The 21,358-nt window shown below is 32.1% G+C and overlaps 1 long non-coding RNA gene across 1 annotated transcript; it reads right to left on the bottom strand.

Moving 5' to 3' along the window:
• Nucleotides 1–256: 256 nt before the first annotated feature.
• On the bottom strand, nucleotides 257–20,645 carry LOC132753784 (uncharacterized). The gene is made up of 3 exons (XR_009629013.1): nucleotides 20,309–20,645; nucleotides 11,590–11,690; nucleotides 257–3,272 (listed from the first exon to the last, which is right to left on the bottom strand). It is a non-coding gene; the product is annotated as an uncharacterized LOC132753784 (long non-coding RNA).
• Between the last annotated feature and the right edge of the window lie 713 nt (nucleotides 20,646–21,358).

Below are 21,358 nucleotides of genomic sequence, written 5' to 3'. Positions count from 1 at the left end.
AATTTTTCAATATTTTTTTCCATGTTTTATTTGTAAGTCTTATTTCTTGTCTAGGCTATAACTAGAAAGGTTTATAAGAGTTACCGTCTTGAAACTTCAGGGGATATAACTTTCATACACAAACTTTGTAATTTTTGAGTTACTGCCCTTTGTTTTATGTAAACAAGAGGGCCATGATGGCCCTGAGGTCGCTCACCTGTATATAGGCCCCCCAACCCCCCCCCCCAAATGATCAATGACCCCTGGGGCAGGGCCAATTTTGACCACAGGGCTTTTATTTGAACAAACTTGGTAGACACTTATTAGAACATGTTTCATGCTAAATATCTTAGCTCTAACTCTTTTGGTTCTTTAAAAGAAGATTTTTTAAGTTTTACTTTATGCATATAGGGAAAATCAATGACCCCCCGGGGCGGGGCCAATTTTGACCCAAGGGCTTTTATTTGAACAAACTTGGTAGACAACTATTAGAACATGTTTCATGCTCAATATCTTAGCCATAGCTCTTTGAGTTCTTTAAAAGAAGATTTTTAAAGTTTTTACTATATGTTTATAGGGAAAATCAATGACCCCCCGGGGCGGGTCCAATTTTGACCTCAGGGCTTTTATTTGAACAAACTTGGTAGACACCCATTAAAACATATTTCATGCTAAATATCACAGCTCTAGCTCTTTTGGTTCTTTAAAAGAAGATTTTTTAAGTTTTTACTATATGCATATAGGGAAAACAATGACCCCCCCGGGGCGGGGCCAATTTTGACCCCAGGGCTTTTATTTGAACAAACTTGGTAGACACTTATTAGAACATGTTTCATGCTAAATATCTTAGCTCTACTCTTTTGGTTCTTTAAAAGAAGATTTTTTAAGTTTTTAATATATGCATATAGGGAAAATCAATGACCCCCTGGGGCGGGGCCAATTTTGACCCCAGGGCTTTTATTTAAACAGACTTGGTAGACACCTATTAGAACATGTTTGATGCTCAATATCTTAGCCACAGCTCTTTGAGTTCTTTAAAAGAAGATTTTTTAAGTTTTTACTATATGCATATAGGGAAAATCAATGACCCCCTGGGGCGGGGCCAATTTTGACCCCAGGGCTTTTATTTGAATAAACTTGGTAGACACCCATTAGAACATATTTCATGCTAAATATCTTAGCTCTAGCTCTTTGGGTTCTTTAAAAGAAGATTTTTTTAATTTTTACTATATGCATATAGGGAAAATCAATGACCCCCCGGGGCGGGGCCAATTTTGACCCCAGGGCTTTTATTTGAACAAACTTTGTAGACACTCACTAGAAGATGTTTCATGCCAAATATCTAAGCTCTAGCTCTTATGGTTTTTTAAAAGAAGATATTTAAAGTTTTTTCTTTCGGTTGCCATGGCAACCAGAATTCTGCATGGAATTAAATTCTTTGAACAATTTTCAAAGGTGACCACCAAAGGAACATTCCTGTGAAGTTTGGATGAAATTGGCTTAGTGGTTTATGAGGAGATGTCATTTAAAGTAAAAGTTTACGGACGGACGGACGACGGACGGACGGACGGACGCCGGACGAAAAGCGGTCACAAAAGCTCACCCTGTCACTTTGTGACAGGTGAGCTAAAAAGTCATAGTAAAAAATAACATTTTTCTAGTAAAAAAATCTAAGTTTATAAGGAGATAATTCTTGCAATATTGGTGCTAGAGTTATGAACCTTGTCACATAAGATGTGGATGATGATAAGGTACATATATTTGAAGTATGAAGTTGATCCCTTCAGAAATAAATAAGTATCAGTAAAAATAATATTTTTAAGGAAAATTCTAAGTTCAAGGGGATATAAATCTGAAAATATTGGTGCAAGAGATATGAACCTTGTCACATAAGATGGGGATGATGATAAGGTACATATATTTGAAGTATGAGGTTGATCCCTTTAGAAATAAATAAGTAACAGTAAAAAATATTATTTTTTAAGGAAAATTGTAAGATCAAGGGAAAATAAATCTGAAAATATTGGTGCTAGAGGTATAAAGCTCGTCACATAAGATGAAGTTGATGATAAGGAACATATATTTGAAGTTGATACCTTAAGAAATGACAAAGTTATAGTGAAATGTATTTTACTGCACATAAACTTTAATCTGAAATCTGGACGCAGACGCCGGGGCGAGTAGGACAGCTCTCCATATACTTTGTATAGTCGGGCTAAAAAGTTGACAATGCAATAGATAAGGTCCTATAATTATTGTTTTATTGTTGTATTTCAATATTATGGAATAGATATTTACAAAATAGGAAAAAATAATGAAGCTATAGTCTATCACTGAATTATCTGCCTGGATCCCCTCATGATAAATCATGGAGATAAAGGACTGAAGGTTGTATGAATTGATCTAGTTAAGTATTCCCAGGTTAACCAAGTTAAATAGAAGATTACCTACTAAGGTGTTACATGTCAATACTTGAGCGTTTCTAACAATTGATAATATGAATGTAAATGTCAAATACACTTTTCCCCATGATGGATGTTTCTCAGCTTTCTTTCAGTTATAACATGTTATAATCTTATGATTCCTATTCAGATCTGACTATAATCCTTTCACAGAGTCTATGAAATAATATAGATGTAATTTATTGTTACATTCATTTACACTTTTGGTATCTCCTTGTTAACTCCATAATGTCTTCTTTACCACATTTAGTTTACTTGAATTGGTCTGTTTATTATCAAAATTCAATTAATTTACTTTCACTGACAGTTTTATTGTCATTTCATCCAAAGTATCATAAAATTCAATATTGACAAAATAAGGAAAAGATACATTTTGCTGTCATTTTGGCACTCTTAAACATTAATTGCCAAATTAACTTTATTTTCCATACTTTTTGATAACTCTTAATTTAATCCAACATAATTCAAGTGGAAAAAGTGAAATGTGCCTTTTTTACTTGCACTTGTGTCTTCTGGAAAAAAATACTTTTTAAGCCTGACCACTGACTAAAGATGAGGACTGATCCTGTGGGCTACAATTCTTTTTCATTTGAAATGAAAATCTGGTAATTTTACTTATACTGAATTCTTGCATCACATATTTTGCATTTGTCAAGTCTTTCTTCAATGTTTTCATATTACACATTTTGTATCACCAACAATATGCAGATATACCAACAGATCTACACCACTTCCTTTTTGTCAGGTTAAAGTTTCTGGCAGAATATTTGTACATCATGTATTTTGCGAAAGATCCAGAAATAGCTTTCCTTTGCCTATAATCTGCTGTTTCTGTAAAATTAGAGAGAAAATAAATTTAACAACAGTCATCTGCATAGGGCATCACTTTTAATAACAATTTTTTTATAAAACAACTTTATAAGGAGCATAACATTTTTAAGTATATATATTGCTTTTAGGATAATAGCATCCATTGCTTTATAACTAAGCCTTGGCAAGATAATCAATAATTTAAGTTGATAGCTTTAATTGTTTTGAAATCATCCTTCAAATAATAAGCAATGTTGACAAAGTGCCTGTCATCATACAATCAAGTATTTCAAGATTAATTATGAATGATATCTTTTATACTTTTGAAAAGATAATTTTAAGAAGAAAAATAGTTAAACATATCTGTAATGATTGACAATACATATAGATTGCATTATATTGTGTTCAAAGTTTCACATTGATACCTTTCAGTTTTGAAATAATTCAACTTAATAAGCAATTTTAAATCAAAGTCCCATAACTCCAAATATGTTGCTTTTCAAATACCCCTTTTCTAACAAATGTGCTTTATCAAAAATATGCATTAAGTTAAAATATTCATCAATCAGGAATCAGCATTAGATGACAAGCACGAATGTAGGACAAAACCCCACCAGTTAAAACCCCACCACTCAAAATATTATAAAGTGGACAAAACCCCACCACTAAATTTTATAGAGTGGACAAAACCCCAAATCATATTAAAACAAAACAAAAAATAATGATAGTTATTAAGTGTTTAAAGTTTTAAAGATGGACATTTTTTATGATAATCTTACAGCTACACTTTGATGGTTTCAAAGGCAATATTCAAAGAATACATGTAATATCTCAAAAAAAATTCTCAAGCATACACATGTCCTATTCAGTTGTGATTTTCCTTGTTTTCATTATATTTAAAGTATTCACCAACAAAAAATACTCAACATTTCAGAAAATGTACAAAAACAGAAAAGTCTTACATTTCTCACGGGTCAAAAAACTGGTATTTCTTCAATAATTTGTCTGTTATTTGAAAAAAAAAATCTGCATTAAGGTAAATATTCATCAGTCAGGAATTGGCAATTAAGATAACAACCCATATTTAAGAGAGAAAAAAATAATAAGAGGCAAACTGCCTATTCAAAACTTTCTCACGGCTAGATTTCACTAGTTTCAAGGGGAATATCAAAGAATACATATAAAATCTCAAAAATATTTCTCAATAGCAGACACATATCCTATTCAGTTGTGATTTTGGTTGTTTTCATCAAATTTAATGTATTCAGAAAAAAAAATCATCAACATTTCAGAAAATGTACAAAAACAGAAAAGTCTTACATTTCTCACGGGCCAAAAACTGGTATTTCTTCAATAATTTGTCTGTTTTTGAAAAAAAAACCTGCATTAAGGTGAATATTCATTAGTCAGGAATTGGCAATTAAGATAACAATCCATATTTAACAGAAGTATATATATTGCTTTTAGGATAATAGCATCCATTGCTTTATAACTAAGCCTTGGCAAGATAATCAATAATTTAAGTTGATAGCTTTAATTGTTTTGAAATCATCCTTTAAATAATAAGCATGGTGACGTCACGTCCGGTTGCAGTAAACAAGTTTAACGGCGGAGCGTCAAAATTAACAATAATTAAATCTTTTGATTATTTAACGTCAGAGATTTTCAATAAAAAGACGGATTTGATAAGAAAAAAAATCTGGACACGATGGTGTAATTTTCATTAAATTGTGTCATTGATATCGGAAGAAAAACAATTATTAAAAAAGTGTTGTCAGAATTCTCAAAATTAACGATAAAAAAGATTCAGAAATTCATTCCCAGGAGCAGTGGGATTATGAAATGAACTGTCGGAAAGCGCTTAAGAAAAAATTGAATACTACAGAACGGGAAGAAATGATCATTACAGTTACAGGAGGTGGAATTAAGTTGGAAATGAACACTGGTATGTACGAGTTATTTAAGTATGCTTCAGAAATATTCTTTTCTGATCCAGAAATGATTAATCGAACCAAGAAAACTACAGCTTTTGATAAGAAGCAAAAACATTGTTGAAACTAAATATAATGTGTCTTCAGAAGATAAGTCCTGTTCCTACACATTAAATTTATATCACACAAGATCATCTTGTCTAATAAACGGAAAGAACACACAGCAGTTCATTGATTCGGACCTCACAGCCATTTTAAAATTTTGTTGAAAACAAGCTGTCGGATGAAGGATATAATTTAAATGAATTTAATCAGAAAATAAAGGCGGTGATACTGAACCATATGTCTACAAAAGAAGCGGAATCTTGCATAGATGAAACAGCGGTTAAAACACTATGTGAAATAGAAGATGCAGATTGCGATTTGGAATTCCAGTGTGAATCTTTAGAGTCGAGTAACATTCGAGTTGATACGGATACTACAGACTCTTTAATGATTAGTATGCTCCATAACATCCAACATCAAATATTGGAAATAAATGAAACACTCTCTCGTCATATTAAGGAGACAAACTTTCAGATGTCTTCAATTAAAGACGAAATAGTAAGTATTAAACGGCATGTATCGTTAGTTAGCTCCCAAACACAGGACTCTTTTGACTCGCTTTTGCTAAACTCAAAAAACGTTGAGAAAGATGTCAAAATACTCGCCGAATCTATGCAAAGGAAACTTCAGTCATTTTTTGATTGCTTAAAAACGGTACCAAGAAAGGATATAAATCCGAAATCAAGTGATAAATATACTGTAGAGAGGGATAACATTGTTACACCGGACGACACTCAGATAAAGAGACCAATTTCAGAAAAATCAACATGTCCAAAACGTACAAAAACGCTAATTATCGGTGATTCTATCATGAAAGCAATTAACAAACGAGGTTTACATGATACCGTAGATACATATTATATAAGGGGAGGCACCGCCCATGACATAGTGTTACGATTGAAAAACTTGGATATGAGGGAATTACTCAACATTGTTATCTACGTCGGAGGAAATGACGTTGCATCCGAAATTCCACTAACCTCGACTTTGGCAGAATTAAAAACTGCCTTGACGTCACTTGAAAAACACAAGGACTGTTCAATATATATATGTACTGTATGCCCAAGATCAGATGCAAATGTTACTCAACTGAATGAAGAACTGTCACAGCTGTGTTTAGACAATAATGCTGCACTGATTGATGTATACAGCGGATTTGTCTATGGTGACGGCAGTGTAGCGAAACACCAATTTGTAAGGGATGGTATCCATTTAAGTCCGAGGGGTGCGTCTGCGTTAGTCCTGGCAATAAATAAAAGGCTACGTATAATCAAACAACAATCCCCCTCAAATTCCGATATGCGCGCAACTGTAACAGATAGAACCAGAAACATGAACAAAAACTTGACAAGAAGGTGGCAACATTCTTCGAAGCGGAGCAATGGGTACGACTTTTCCAGTGAAATGCGATATGGCGGAACCGGAAGTAGGAAATGCTTTGATCAGTGTTTTATCTGCGGAAGAATAAATCACAAGTCTAAAGACTGTTGGTATCTGAACTAGGATAATGCGGACAGACACTCTAAAAGCTATTATAGCAAAGACAAATTCCAAACGTTTAATAAATTTAACAATGAATACATAAACAATGTAAGTGAACGTAATAAGACTACTTTGTTAGAAAAAGAATTCAAAAATGAGATTTCATCAAATAACAGTAACATGTGTATTCTAACAGATTACTGGATCGAGGTATGTGAGAGTAAAAGAAATAGTTTTACAAATGTAGATAATTTGAATTTGATTTTCTCTTATATATATTACATTTACATATCTGGTATATCTCAAATAAGAAATAACTATATAGTAATATTTCAGTCACACACAAGAACTTTTCAATTAATTCCGTTAAATAAAAAAGTCGGTTTCGATATGTTCCTACAAAATGGTTGCAGGAAAACTTGTTTTATGATCGGAGGCATGTACACTCCTTCTTTTACTATTGTTTATAATGTATGTTACGATTTTATGTTGTACTCCACAATTGATATTTTACACATATGTTTAAATACGCGAAAAATTATCGATTTGATAGTAAAAGAACGGAAATTTATAGACACTAATGCATCTGATAATCAAATTGTTTCTTTTGAACAATCAGTGCTATACAATAAATACGGAAATGATGAATATAATTGCAAAGTACTAAATAATGTTACGCTCCATAAATCAAATTTTCCAAATAATAAATTGTTCAATTTAAAGTTTGAAAAACGAGGTTTACATATTGCACACCTTAACGTTAATCATTTAATGCCGAAAATAGACAAAATAAAATACAATCTATTAAACAAATTAAATTTGCCAGATATTTTCGGCTTTACTGAGACATTTCTTGGTGATGATACAACAGATGATGAATTAAATATAAACAAGTTCACACACGAAAGAAAGGACCGTAAAAGTTGTCATAAAGGCGGGGGAATTGTAATATATATTGCTGACAAGGTACCATATCGGCGCCGTTACGATATAGAAACGGACGAATTAGAATCTATTTGGTTGGAAATTATTTACCCAAATTGCAAACCTTTTCTTTTAAATTTTATATATCGCCCACCAAATGTACACCAATCTTGGATTGACGATTATGAAAAACAACTAAGTATAATAGATATATCAAATATAGAATATCATATTCTAGGAGATGTCAATATAAACTTTTATCCAATGAATAAAAAGAAAAAATATGACAATAAAAAAATGGGGTGATTTGATAACGAAATATGGTTTGAAACAACTTATCACAGATCCTACTAGGATAACAAAACGTACCCAAAAAATTATAGATCATGTTTATACAAACAGTAGCAGATATATTATTGAATCGTTTGTTTCTGATACCTCATTAAGTGATCATTATCCGATATGTATTTCAAGATCAACGAAAGCATGTACCCGATTGATAAATGAACATAATTCGATTAAATATAGATGTTTTAAAAACTTCAATGAAATTGATTTTCAGGTAGACCTTGCTTTATCCGATCTTGAATTAGTCGAGCACATATTTAATCCGAATGAATCTCTTAGCTTATTTTACTCCATTTTAAATACAATATTGAAAAAGCATGCACCAATAAAAGAAAAACGTATCAAACGTGAACACCGGTCGGAATGGTTTACTGATGAGATAAAATATCTAATACATGAACGCGATTACTATCTTAAAGTAGGGAAACATGAACAATACAAAATGCTCAGAAATAAAATATCATCAATGATTAAAAAAAGTAAAAGAGATTTCTTTAACAATGCTATTAAAAATAACAAAGACCCGGCATTTTTATGGAAAAATTTAAAGGACGTTTCAAATCTAAATAAAAAAGGTTGTATTACAATGCCAGACAGACTAGTGACAGGTAATAAAGAAATTTACGGAAATGTAAATATTATAAATGAATTTAACAAGTATTTTGTCAATATCTCGAATGTCATACATAAAACAAAGTTTTCAAATACAAATTTTTCAAACTTGAAAGAAACTTTAGACCAAAAGCTAATATATCATGAATTTAATATTGAATTAATTACACCGTTTGAAGTAAAACTTATTATTGAAAAACTGAATATTAAAAAATCTACAGGATAAGATGGAATTGGACCAAACATCATTAAATATTGTGGAGATTATATTACACCAATAATTGCATCAATTATCAATAATAGTATTAAATCTAATATTTTCCCAGATGATTTAAAAAGAGCTAGAGTTATACCTATTTTTAAATCGGGGGATAAGAATGAAGCAAATAACTATCGACCGATATCAATTTTATCAACTATATCCAAAATATTTGAGCGCCATATTGCCAAACAAATACACTCATTCTTTGAAAAAACGAACATAATTCATAATAAACAATCAGGATTTCGTAAAAATCATTCATGTAATACTGCACTCATTAGTTTAATAGATACTTGGTTAAAAGATGTTGACAGTGGAAAAATTATCGGGACTGTATTCTTAGACTTAAAAAAAGCCTTTGATTTGGTTGACCATGAAATACTTTTGCATAAACTTAAACTTTATCATTTTTCTGAAAATGCCGTTTAGTTTTTTAAGTCATATCTTTCTAACAGAATACAACTGGTTAAGATAGGTAATCTTCAATCTCAGACAATGAAAATAATTTCCGGTGTTCCACAAGGCTCAATATTAGGACCTTTATTATTTCTAATATACATAAATGACATATCTTTCATTGGTAATGATATAAAAATTGATTTATACGCAGACGATTCTACTCTTTATGAGTCCGGAGAAAATATATCAAAAATAGAAATAAAACTTCAAGATCATTTAAATAACATTGACAAATGGTGCAAAATAAATAATATGGCCTTAAATCCAGATAAATCAAAATGTATGGTAATAGGAACAAGACAAAAAGTAAATATTATGAGAAAATTGTATCTTAAGATAAATGAAATAGCTCTTGAAAATGTAACTGATCAAAAAGTCTTGGGTATCTGCATAGATAACAACTTAAAATGGCACTTGCAAATTGACAATGTTTGTAAAAAACTTAACGGAAAAATTGCCTTATTGAAAAAGATATCGTATTTTTTGCACTTTGATATGAAATTATTGTTTTACAATGCATATATATTGCCCATTATGGACTATTGTTGTATTATTTGGGGTAAAGGAAACACAAACTACATAAATAATGTTTGTAAATTACAAAAACGAATTGCTAAAATCATTTTACAGCAACCACAAAGATCTCCGTCAATAAATCTATTCGAAACTCTTAACTGGTTACCGTTCCTTGACAGATGTAAATACCACACGGCGGTGCTTGTTTTTAAAACTTTAAATAACATGGCACCGACTTATATGACAGAACTGATGACTTTATCCGACAACAAAATATATAACTTAAGATCTAGGTCACGAAAAGATATTGTATCATGGACAAGACCTAAAACAAACTATATTAAAGACACATTTTCTTATTATGGCATGAACATTTGGAACAATATACCTTTAAATATTCGTAAAGTTAATAACCTTTAATGTTTTAAAGAAAAATACAAAGCATATCTTGATGTTCATATGAATGAATGAGTGAGTGAATGAATGAATAAATAAATTAATTAATAATGTCTGTCGAAAGAATATGAGTTGTAATATTCTAAATATTACATATTATACTTTCATTTTTCTACCTATGCATGTCCTGTTGTTGTTGTTGTTGTTTTCTATTTCAGAAGGCCACATTGGAAATAAGATATATATGATTGTTATTGTATGTTCTTAATGTGTAACCTTCTTTAAATAAAGATATTATTATTATTATTATTATTATTATTATTATTATTATTATTATTATTAAGTATATAGAGGCAAACTACCCATTCAAAACTTTCTAAGATGGGCATTTTTTGATAGTCTTACATTTCTCACGGCTAGATTTCATTAATTTCAAGGGGAATATCAAAGAATACATATAAAATCTCAAAAATATTTCTTAATAGCAGACACATATCCTATTCAGTTGTGATTTTGGTTGTTTTCATCAAATTTAATGTATTCAGTAAAAAAAAATCATCAACATTTCAGAAAATGTACAAAAACAGAAAAGTCTTACATTTCTCACGGGCCAAAAAACTGGTATTTCTTCAATAATTTGTCTGTTATTTGAAAAAAAAATCTGCATTAAGGTAAATATTCATCAGTCAGGAATTGGCAATTAAGATAACAACCCATATTTAAGAGAACAAAAAATAATAAGAGGCAAACTGCCTATTTAAAACTTTTTAAGATGGGCATTTTTTGATAGTCTTACATTTCTCACGGCTAGATTTCACTAGTTTCAAGGGGAATATCAAAGAATACATATAAAATCTCAAAAATATTTCTTAATAGCAGACACATATCCTATTTAGTTGTGATTTTGGTTGTTTTCATCAAATTTAATGTACTCACCTACAAAAAATTCTCAACATTTCAGAAAATGTACAAAAATAGAAAAGTCTTACATTTCTCATGGGTCAAAAAACAGGTTAGATTTTTTTATAATGCTACCAGAGTTTTATTTTTAAAAGAAATATCCTAAGGATTACCATAATTTGAATGACCTACCATTCATTAATTTGGCAAATTTCATGATCAAACAATTTTTATAGAATATAGTTACACATGATATTATATAATATGCACAGGATATAACATATTTCAAAGTCACTAGTATTAGACATTATTTCCTGTCATAATGACACTTCCTGTGTTTGGAATGTATTGCTTCCCCCCAATTATGCTCTAGAGAGAGGTTCATAAATAACACGTATATTACCTGTATTGATGTCACTACATTTATCCAGAAGTGAAATATTTGTTAATTGTAATCTCAGCTATCCGAAAATGACACCTTTTTGTAACACTGGATTGTTCTCACTGAAATTAATAAATATTTTTATGATATACTTATAAATGAAATATTGAGAAATATTGATGAAATAAAAAGCATATCCATTTTCCCTATTTTCACTGCAGTGAAACATATTTTCCGTATTTTAACTGGTATTTTGCTGGATTTTACTTTTTTCTAAATAATGCCAGTACACAAATCAAAAAAAAGAAAAAGCATATAATAAAGAGAAAAATTTTCTATAAGTAAAGAATTTATTTTCATCTTGTGGTATGAAAATTATCATATTTCACACGTGGCTACCTCCACTCAGGAATTTTCTTTTGATACCACTTGATGAAAATTAATACTGTATTTATCATGTTTATAGAAAAACCTGGAATATCCCCTATTTAAAGTAAAATAAAAATGCATTTCTTTTATATTCAGAAATAATTGTGAACAACTAATTTTTTATATTTTCTTACTGGACGCAGTAAGGAAGACAAAACTATGAAAGAAAAATCAATTATGTATAATTATGTATGAAGTTATAGTAAAAAAATAACATTTGTTAACATAAATTCCAAGTTCAAGGGGAATAATTCAGGAAATAGTCACGCTAGAGTTATGAACCTTGTCACATAACATGATTGTGTGTAATGATTAGAAATATATATTTGAAGTTTGAAGTAGATACCTTAAAATAAAAGAAGTTATAATATTTCTTAAATAAAATCCTAAGTTCAAAGACAGATAAATCTGTAAATATTGCTTCAAGAGTTATATACCTTGTCACATAAGATGTAATAGATGATAAGGAATAAGTATTTGAAGTTTGAGGTAGATACCTTTAAAACTAAAAAAGTTATATAAAAAAATAACGAGTGTAGGACAAAAGCCCTCCCGGACAAAAGCCCTCCCATTAAAAAGTGACAAGGCGGACAAAAGCCCTCCCGTGAAAATGACAGGGCGGACAAAAGCCCTACCGTAAAAATGACAGGGCGGACAAAAGCCCTCCCGTGAAAATAATAGGGCGGACAAAAGCCCTCTCGCAGCGAATACATATATGAACGTTGAATAGTTTTTATTTTATTTTCCATGCACTCAACATATTAAAATTGTAATCATGAATATTTTTGTTTTCCATTGGCATGACCGTGTTTGTATGGGCTTGAGCACATTCCTGAGAAATTAGTGCTAGAATATGTAAGTGCATATTTATTCACATAGATATGAAGGATTACTCCTATGTGAAGTTAATTTTACATGTATTAGAGTAATAAATGATGAAAAGAAGTTAAAATAATCTAACTTAAAGTTAAAGACATTTATAATGTGCCTTGTAATTAGTCAATTACTTTTAAAAGTGACTTTGTTTTTAACGACATTCGTGTCAAAAGTTACTTCGTTAAACATTTCAGGAAGGTATTTTCAGAATAAAAGGTGGTTCTAGCTCATACACATACTTAGGCAAATTGAAAACAATAAGAAATATATGTAACAATTTTAATATGTTGAGTGCATTGAAAAAAACACAGGTATTCAACATACATATTCATTTTTGTTACGGGAGGGTTTTTGTCCGCCTTGCTAATTTCACGGGAGGGCTTTTGTCCGCCCAGTCATTTTCATGGGAGGGCTTTTGTCCGCCCTGTTATTTTTATGTGAGGGCTTTTGTCCGCCCTGTTATTTTTATGTGAGGGCTTTTGTCCGCCCTGTCATTTTCACGGGAGGGCTTTTGTCTGCCTTGTCATTTTTTGACGGGAGGGCTTTTGACCGGGAGGGCTTTTGTCCGTTTCCCAAAAAGAACATATTTCAAGTAAAAAAATCTAAGTTTATGGGGAGATAATTCTTGCAATAATGGTGCTAGAAATATCCATTTCCCGAAAAAAGTTATAGTGAAAAAAATTTTATTGCACCAAGACTTCGTATAGTGGAGCTAAAAAACATTAACCCGGTACATTATGTGAAAGTACTTGCCTTAATTTCAATCTTGTTATCTTGCAAAGTTTCATACTGGTTTAAAAGGAGTAATGTGCACAAATTTTATAAATAAACAAGAGGGCCATGATGGCCCTGAGGTCGCTCACCTGTATATAGGCCCCCACAGGGCTTTTGTTTTCACAAACTTGGAAGACACACATTAGAAGCTGTTTCATGTTAAGTTTTTACTACACACATATAATGAAAAACAATGATCTCTCCCCCCCCCCCGCCGGGCCAATTTTAACCCAAGGGCTTTTATTTGAACAAACTTGGTAGACACCCATATTTCATGCTTAACATTTAAGCTAAAGGTCATTGGGTTTTTTAAAAGAAGATTTTTACTAAACACATATAGTTAAAAACAATGACATCCCTGTGGCGGGGCAAGTTTTGACCCCTGGGGTTTTATTTGAACAAATTTTGCAGACACTTACTAGAAGGTGTTTCATGCTAATATCTAAACTCTAGCTATTTCGTTTTTCTCAAAGAAGATTTTTTCAGTTTTTGCTTTACATACATAAAAGGAAAATCAATGACCCCCGGGGCGGGGCCAATTTTGACCCCAGGGCTTTTATTTGAACAAACTTGGTAGACACTCATTAGAACATGTTTCATGCTAAATATCTTAGCTCTAGCTCTTTGGGTTCTTTAACCTTTTCCCTTATATAAGCGTGTTTCGACGGCTTTTTGCCCCCCCCCCTTTTGAGGCCTCAAACAGCGAAAAAAATGCCTATTTAGGCCCCAAACACTGTTTTTCGTTTGAGAAATGTTGTTCAAAAAAGTAATCACTTTTTCGGCGCCGTCCCCCATACAAATATTACATCAGGGGGTTGCCAGAAGGATGTGCCCCCTTCTGTTTGGGGGGTTTGAAGGGGGGCGGAGTCCCCCCATCTCCAAGAAAATTTTGGACATGTGACAGGCTAAAAATGGCCTCAGGTCGATCTTAGGGTAGCTAGTAACCGACGCTGAAAAGCCCTTTACTCTATCTCAATTCATTGAGAAGTTGCAGCACTTTGAAATCAGTTTTGATGGAAAAAAACAATGCAAAATAGTGATTTTTGGCAATATTGAGACGTCCCCCCGTTGCCATGGTAACAGGAAATTTACCATTGAGCATGCTGTTACAGAGGCTATGGTGTAGTCAACATTTGTGCCAAGTATCATTAGTATTGAAGCATTTTTCATACTTTCATAGCAGTTTGAACTTGTTACAGGAGGCTTTTCAGTGAAAATGGCCATTTTTCGCAATATGCTCATGGGGTAAAAGGTTAAAAAGATTTTTTAAGTTTTTACTATATGCATATTGGGAAAATCAATGACCCCCTTTGGCACAACACAAAAGGTATTTCACAGGGCCAATGATAAAAAATAAAACATTATCACTTATTCAAATGCGAGCAATTGACACAGTGCTAGAACAGGCAGCATTTTGTAGATCCCTGGGTGTAATATGCCTTTAAAAAATTGCCTTTTTAAAGGATATAAACCACATTTATGTGATATTAAATGGACGTGAAATTGTATAATCGAATCATCCTTAAATGTCTAAATCCATAGAGCTTTTGGGAGCTGCGCCCCCTTTACCCCATCCAGGGCCCTACCCTGGACCTGCAAGGGGGCCCTATTGACCTCCTGTGTAAACATTTGTGCGTATATTTAAAATGACCCAGCTACGCCCCTGACAATGAGTGTCAATAAGAAAATTTATAATATTTGTGTACACATTAACAAATGACAACAATCATTTTAATTATTCAAAGTCAAAATCTCAAATTAAATGGAACTAAATCTATAAGTATTAAACCCCTTTACCCGATGTTTTATTTAATCTAACTGTTATACGACTAAACAATTAGCATGGTCAATGAGGATCATTTATCAAAGGGGAGTAACTATGTGTAATTATTACAACAATAATGAAGTCATATATTAAGGTTTCTTTCTCCAGACTGCATAAATTCCAAATATTTATTGATGTGACTCACTGTCTGATACAAAAGTCTTCATAACAAATATCTTAGATTTTGGCATTATAATTTTACACAAAGCTTAATTGATTGTTTTACTGAAGTATTTTAGTCTATAGAAACTTAGTGAGCCCAGGGTGGTCCAGGGGGTATCATGGCATGTCAGACTACAGAACGTTTGTAGAGACCCACAAGGAGATGCTTCATGCAAAATTTAATACAAAATACCTTGAAATTTTAGAGAAGAAGATTTTTTTTGAAATTTTTACTTTATTTGAGGACCATCTAAGAATCATTCCTGTAAAAATTGGTCAAAATCCATCATGTGGTCTATAGAAGCGTTTTTTTTATAAATTGAGGACAACAACAAACGACAGATGACAAAAGATAGACATACTGCTAACCAAAAGATCTGACACCCTGAGCACTTTGTGCTCATGTGAGCTAGAAAGGGGTATAACTCTGCAAATATGCTTAGCAGACAAAAAAGTACCCATATACATGTAGCATGGAACAACCTAAATTATCTAAGGAAAATCACAAAATCTAATGATTGTGCAAAAATCATATACATGTAACATAATAATAAAATAATAATGAGCTTTTTTTATTTATTGTGTTTAATTGCGCCAATAAGACCTTCATATCCAGATATCTGCTTACTTGTAGACTCTTGCTTGGAATTAATTGAGATCTAACAGAACTTTATTATGCTTTACTTGAGCCTCATATAGACACAGACCTTACTCTTTGCCTACATCGTACCATTTGCTTAAACTTTATTAATTTGGCTAAAGAAATCTATAACAATTTGGCTTCATGATTATTTGCACAGGTTAACAACTACCACAGCTATACCGACTCAGCTATCTAACCCCTTACACATTTATCTCACAGCTGTCTGTACTACTGAGTGAATGTGACATTCAGCCAAACTATACAGTATTGAAATTTGTCCAACAGAACAGGATTTAAATTGACTCTGAGCTATAAACCATGATATCATGTTGCCTGAAAGGGAACCATAATTATGTCACAGGTACTGCAAAATGATGGGACTCAAACCCAGGACCCTTAGAAATATTGTACCTCAGCTTTTCGGCCACTTTTTCCGAAAAGTTCTTACCATGTATCAAAATCACATGTCATTTGTTTAATAAGGATTGATCCTTTGTTTTGTCCTAATATTTAAAAATCATAATTATTATCTGTTTTAAATTAATGCACTATTAAACTTCACATGTGAAAATATTTACAGTGTTCACTATACTGTGAGGGCTATATGCACCTTTCTTTTCGGGAATCAAATTCAAATTAAGGCTAACAAATTCTATCCATTTTAGCTTGTTAAGCTTATAATTGCTAACTGTTAGGTCAGGTTTCACAAAATCTAAAGTAACATATAATCTTGTACTATTCTTGAGAATATTTAATATGTGGATTTATACCAAATTAATAAGCTGATCTTTAAAGCAGATCAAGCATTGTTATTTGTGTGCACAATTTATATAGCTGAATGAACATACAGAAAATCAAAAAAAAGATCAAGGAATCCACTATTCAAGCAATATTAAGAAATAATTAATGACATTTTTGTTTCCTTGCATAATTTATATATGCAAATGAAAAACCAGGATCAGCTCTCTCATGTACAATGTACAAATTCTACATGGTTAACCGGTCCCATGTAAGCTGTATAGCTTCCTCAAATATCCCTCATATGACTGTGAGGGGTCAGCAAGCTAAACCACTTGGCTGCAGTCAGAGCCCCTGTTTTGCATTAAAATTACACATGTATGAAAAAGAAATACCAAAACCTCTTATATATGACCACTTGATAAACTATCTTTAATGCTTGCAAACACGTATTTTTTAAGTCCTGTATATACTTGTGGTTTGAAAGTTGACAATAAAATAGTTTTTACTTGGATAGGTTTATCAAAAGCAAAAATACAAGTTTTAAAAGCAACAGTTAAACTGGCAAATTCATCCTTTTTTTAATGAAAGCTCTAAAAAAGTATTTAAAATTTTAAATGTGAAATGTTGTGAAGTGAACAATTTTTTTTTTACAAAATTTGCTTGCAATCCACATAAATTACCAAAAAGGAGATCAAAATAAGCAAAAATAGCCCTAGGACCTTGCACTGTGTTAGTAAGACAGTAAGAGATATGGTGGTAAACACTGACATTGATTACTGCAAAATCCAGTCCTTAATCATAACATGAAAATTATCATTTGTATATGTACTTGAATTTAAAACATTTTTTCTTTTCAACATTTTTATCAAGTTTTATTTTCTTGAATATTTTGGCTCATCTGGAGGCATGCCGCTTTAAGAGCCAAAAGTATACTTTTATGGGCCTAATATTTATCTGGCTCGACTAAACCGACATAACAAGGGCTGCATGCTGGTGAATTCAAAATTTATTTTTAGCTTGAGTATATGTAGAGCAGTGCTACTCACTCATGCATTGGCATCTGTACTATTCAGGTTTAGTGCAGCAATATAATTTGATATTTCATTTTTTAAACTTTTAACTTCAAATATTATATATATTCCTTATCATCACTCACATAATATGGGACTCCAGTTATTTTTCTCACTTAATAGAAAGGGACCTTAGATTTAGGTAAAAATTATTGCTAAAATTTCCACTTTGGGTAGAAAATCAGCTGGTGTAACATAAGGAAAACTGCATTATTTCAAAGAAAAATTCAATTGGACATCAATATTTCTAGAATTAGCTCCCCTAAAGCCTAGTATAAGTTCATGTTTTTACTCTAAACATAACTTGAATTTTCTTCTTTTTTCAGGGATACACTTCAATATAATCAAAGTCCCTTAGCCTTGGTGCTACAGAAATAAGTGTTGATTAATGAAAAAAATAAATATTTAAGCGAAACCTGATTCAAACTTTGTTGCTTTAATTTAATAAATATTAGACTGCTGCATTATCTTACTACCTGAACCATACTAGGGATAATGGTTCACAAAATGTGTGTTTGATAATAACTTACTAATAAATATAAAGGGGGGGGATTTCGGCCCTCTACCAACTTGGCACGGGTCAAATGGGCACAGGCCAACTCGGCCCACTTTTGAAAAAAACATAACTTTTTCTGATAACTGCAAGCTGTTTCAAACTTTTTTCCTTGACATGTCAAAGTCAAACATTCAGTATCAGGCATAATTTCAGTTTCAAAGTCAAACCAGCAATCAAAAATAAACATGCATGAAACAATTTGCTGATCACTTATAAATTCAATATAACAATCTGGCACATAGTAAATATTTACAAGTTCTCCAAGAAAATCGCCTGACCTGTTTGTTATGTTTATCGAAATAATATGACGTGAATATCGATGATGTCATTTTGGAAATTATTTATAAATTGTGACGTCACTTCATTAAGTTGGTGCTTAAAACTTAACTATTCACTATCTAATCTGTTCGTAACTGAAAACGAATAAAATAACAAATAGACTTGTCAGGATATTAGATAAAATTGTTGGATTAAAGGCTAATAAGCTATTGAAACAAGTCTGTTAAAATGGGGGGAAATTATTTTTTGATATCAGGTTACTAACCTGATATCAAAATAATTATCAGTCAAGTGTTATCGAGCAGTTATCATCGCAGTTGCATGATAAAAATTAATATAATACAAATGTGTTCCCTTCAAAATGATGCTTTTTGTTTGTAAAGTGATCTTCAATAAAAAAAGAAATATAAACTTGTTTACTTATTATATAAAATATTTTTAAATGTTTGTTATTTATCTTATATACATAAAACAACATGTAATGCATTTATCAACAGGCAATGTATTTTGCAATGTCACAAGGATGGATTGTAATGAATTCATATATCCCAAATCATTGAAAACTCTATTACCAAAAATGTAATAATAATTTAAGAAAACGTCTTTCAACGTTTGTGAATAAGTCCATTTATCCTGCTACTGTCTATATCATCAGCTGGATAAAGCTTTGCCGGATAAACTTATCTATCTCCAGTCACTACGTCATATGATTACGTCACGTGTTTAGCAGCAAAACAAAACTACATATAGATGCTATTTTATCGGGGAAAAAGAAGAATGAAACCATCTTATTGTTTATAAAAACATGATTAAAGCAGGATAAATCAAATGCATGGTTGATGTCGGGATGGAGAAGGTTTATCCGGTTCGCTGCGAAAGTGAATCTTGGTTCGCTAAAGCTCGCCAAGATACACTTTCTCGCTCACCGGATAAACCTTCTCCATCCCGACATCAACCATGTATTTTCTATATATCAATAATATGGTTCCAACAACAGAGAGTGATAAAACAAACCAATATATTAACACTGATAATCAGATTAATAAATTTTTAAGTGGGACGAGTTGACTATGGAGTTGATCCGTGCCGAGTTGGAATAGGGCCGAGTATGTTAGGGCTGAGCCGACACTTATTCCAATCAAATACATATAATTAGACAATATATCAGTAGACTTAAGTGTGCCATACCCCTAGATCTACAAATGTCGGATGGCTGGTCGGCTAAAACAAAATTAAGAAACGACAGGTTGAGCTACATACCGCCCATTTCTTAAAACAGACTGACATATGGCCTACAGTACCTGTAAGCATTAATAAAAACTAACATACTTTCATCGATGCTTGAAATAACCACATTCTAATATAAAATATCAAAACAAGCTTACCTCGATCAAAGCTCTTCGATTTTCCAGGATTTTCCACCAACTCGACATCGGGAACGAACGATGTCGAAAGACTGCCACTGATTTGGACAATATTTCATCCACACGATACGTTGTCACAGATAAATAAAAGTTGGTATCGTAGAAAATATCTCTATGCTCATGAATAAAAGGAAGAACTACACTTGGATTAATTAATGAGCTTCTAAACGAGGTTAACACACAATTGTACCAGAAAGTCTTACATTTCTCACGGCCCCGTCCGACAACTACCTGCGCATGCGCAGAACGTAAAGTCTTACGTTTCTCACGGGTCTGACAAAATTCACGCCACACCGGTACTGGTTTCTCGTTCATGCATAGTTTTGTCTCTCTACCTACATTTAATAAACTTTTCAAAACATTTAGAATCTTGGCAAGACAAGTAGCGTGGCATACACCTGCTCAGAAACATGTGTTCGCGGAAGAACTCAAGTTTTCAATTTTGTTGACAACTCGTTTAAATGTTTGGGCAAATTCGAATTTTTGGCCATAAATATTGAATCTGCAGAAGCCAAAAGGTGCACCTTCGAGGTTAGGTTTTATGACGCTTTGACCGTTGAAAGGATAAATGTGTTATCTAAAACTGTTTTTATCAGAAACCTTGCGTTTTCAACTAATGGGTGCCTGGGCTGCGTTTCATGGAGAGTCCTAAGTCTTAAGTTTGTCTTAAGTCAAAAATTGTGACACTTTTGCGTTTCAAAGAAAGTCCTAAAAAGGTCCTAACTTAGGACTCCTATATTTATGACCAAAAACAGTCCTAAGTCTAGGAGTGTTGTAAAGGTATCTTAAGATTGTCCTAAGTCAAAACCACTCCAAAATCAAACAACTTTTTGTTGAATTTTGTTTTGAAAACTATCTAGAATGATAGATAATGGTCTAACTAAGAAAATAAATCCGAACACCAATATCTTTAATTCAGTCATTAACGCTGTAAAGACGTTTAAAGAGTTGTTTACATGACGTCACAATTTAGCGCCAAATATCGCGTGCAAAACAAGACGCATCTATAAA

This window comes from Ruditapes philippinarum, unplaced genomic scaffold, assembly GCF_026571515.1.
Source record: "Ruditapes philippinarum isolate M1 unplaced genomic scaffold, ASM2657151v2 ctg8291_1_1_1_1, whole genome shotgun sequence".
Classification (NCBI taxonomy): domain Eukaryota; kingdom Metazoa; phylum Mollusca; class Bivalvia; order Venerida; family Veneridae; genus Ruditapes; species Ruditapes philippinarum.
This window is presented reverse-complemented; position numbering and strand designations above follow the sequence as displayed.